The sequence below is a fragment of the Salvelinus sp. IW2-2015 genome, unplaced genomic scaffold (assembly GCF_002910315.2).
Source record: "Salvelinus sp. IW2-2015 unplaced genomic scaffold, ASM291031v2 Un_scaffold2771, whole genome shotgun sequence".
NCBI classification, from domain to species: Eukaryota; Metazoa; Chordata; class Actinopteri; order Salmoniformes; family Salmonidae; genus Salvelinus; species Salvelinus sp. IW2-2015.
In genome coordinates this window covers 56,995-60,048 of record NW_019944073.1, presented here as the reverse complement: position 1 = coordinate 60,048, position 3,054 = coordinate 56,995, and positions in this window count along the sequence as shown.

Here is a 3,054-nt window from a genome sequence, read left to right as displayed (position 1 = left end):
TTAGATACTGCTACTACAGGCGCTAGGGAGAGAGATTTAGAGAGGGAGAGAAGAAGCAGAGAGGAAGATCAACTACAGAGTGGGTCGTGGAAATTAGACACAAAAATCCTGGAAATTCCCAGCTGGTCAAGAATAATGTTCAATGAAAGACAGTGAATTTTTAAGCAAATGTGGCTGGTTTCCTTCCTCCGGATGGAATAATCAAAGAGGGGAGGAGTAGAAAACAGTGTGTAGGTTTCGTTGCATATTGACCGAATCACCGTTAATCATGCCATAAACACCCGTATCGCCCCACCCGACCACACACACCTAGCCACTATCACACACCACACACAGAGTACTAGCCCCACCACCACACACACACACACACACAGCACACCACACAATTCCACAGCAATACCACACACCTAGCCCTGCCCTATGATGATCTCATGAAGTGCCACGTTCACATTTGTGTGCTAATTTTAATTACCTATCCTGCCAAACAGAGCCAATTTTAAATGATTTACCACTGTGGCAGGCAACGTCTATTACAGCTCTGAAAGAACAAGCAATGCATCCCAAAATTTCACCCCTATTCCCTATTTATGTGCACTACTTTGACCAAGGGCCTGCTGGTCAAAAAGTAGTGCACTTTATATGTGAACAGGTTTGTCATTTGGGACACAACCCTTCACCAGGGTTTTTCTAACTTAAATGATCCTGAGCGTATGTAGACTGGCAGAAGCTGACAGCTTAAGTCCAACACCATACCGCTCTGAAATGACCTATGGGCTGCACTCAATCAAGCAGTTTCCTGGAGAGGTTTAGAAACAACATCCTTCAAAGAGATTCTGGATCATGTTACCAAACGCAAAATAATGTTATTTGATCATTGTGAAAAGAACATTGAATCTTAATGTATTATTGACTGATTTATGTTTTTTACTTCATCTCAGGAAAACCCTTGTTAACAATTTTGGATGAACTGATGAGCTTGCAGGTTCAATTGACTATACTTTGATTTGTGAGGAAAGGGGACGTTAGATGAGAGGACATGGGCATTGTTTTTTTTCATCACAACATTCCTCGCACCGAATCCCCCTGCAGACCACACACAAACTGCGTCATCGTTGATTCTGGCATCATCTGTGCATGATTACGCTTCGGACATTGGTTCCCAATGGTGCAATGCTCAACATGTAATCGACTCTTATCGATCGCTTTCCCCTGCCAGAATCCCTGTGCTTAATCTGGATAGAAAAGAAAACTGCATGTATGCATACACACACACACAACAAGATTTATGTTCATTATACACAAACACATACACTTACTTATATACTGTACACTTAGCGTGTGGTCAAGTTCAGTCAGTATAAATCAGAGTAGATCACAGAAAGACGTCTTCCTAGACCAAAACGCACTGAGTCAAAAGAGTCACATGTCATGACACCGAGCATGGGGCGATAATCGTTTACGTATTGGACTGGGGACTTTGTCCATCCCACTTTAAGCAAAGGTTCTATAATCTCAACAATAGATGTGACACTAGATGACCACTAAGTGTTGTCATTGATGTTTCATCTTGCTGAGAGGTAAGGATCAGCAGACCCGCTGCTAGATGGTTGTCCCCTCTATATCTCAAATAAAGTTTATTGCCTCTTACTGTAAGCCTCATGAACATTCTCAATAATAGTACCTGGTACCTTTCTAAGCCGTATACTTCAAACAACATGCATTAAAGTTGATGGTTCCTTCTTTTATTCTTACATGCATTTATATAGTTGTTGTGATATTTGCTATTTCATAGTTTGTAGGGTTGACAGTGCCTGGAAGCCTTTAAAGTGTAGATTCCTTGATTGTGGCTGAATGTGTATGGCTCCCAGTTAGACGGGTTCAGAGTAAAAGCAGCCTTGGTTTAATCATGAGATTGTTGTATGGAATATTATCAAAGCAAGGATTAAGGCCTTTAAAGACATGTAAGAACTCTCAAGAGTCAGCTCTGATTTTTCTTCAATATAAACATTCACAGAAATGAAGCACATAGCAGGATGGAATGAAGCTAAGATGGGTACTTTCTGAATAAAATCATCCAGAGAACAAAAAATTACCTTTAAAGAGAGCTTCTGGAAATAATTTAAGGAACTAGCGTGATAGTAGTACTACAAAAACAACGTATTGACTGAACACTTCAGGGGGAGATGGTATATGAAAAAGCAAAGGTTGCCAATGAATATTCAACTCTCTTTTTTTTACCCTCTGTTGCCATCAATGGCTAGCCACCATTTGCTGTTCTTGTTTTGGAAAACAACCGATGTCAAGAGTATATGCAGAGTTAGGGGTTCAGCCATAACTATTTTTCTTTTTGAAAAGTATTAGCAAGCAGCCAACGTGCCAGGTATGCTACAGAGCTTAAAATGCTCAAAAGCCACAGGCTGGATAAGTATTCGCTTACAAGGTTCTATTAGAGCAATGCACCTTGTATTACGCATATCGTGAACTGTGCAATTCATTTTGGTTAACTGCTTTCATGTCTATAGGCTTGGATTCAGTTGTTACATTAAGACTAGAGTAACTTAGTTCTCTCATTTTAACTAAGTAACACCAAAACATTTGGTGCATACACAATAGGGAAGGGTTCTGTAAACATTTTGATATCTGAAAATATTCTCACGACCCCTATCATTTGAAAAAAAATATGTATGATTAACAGCCAAATGTTTTTTTATTTTTATTCGGGGTATGGCAGTCGAAATTGCAAAATGTTCTAACATATTTCTTGATTGCCATCTCAAACTCTACCATCATTATACTTTAATGTGGGGCTATGACGTGTCAATTGCAAAATCAGCCAAACATTGTAATTTATTATTATGCTCACCACTCTAATTATATGGGTGTGCATGATGCCATGCATTGCGTCAGACTTCCAAAGTCATATGGGGTGTTCTACAGTTTCACACCTCATCTGCTACCTTCACATCAACCTGGTCGATTGATATTTGTTTTTAATTGCAAATGAGAGCACTTACACACACACACACACACACACACACACACACACCCACACAC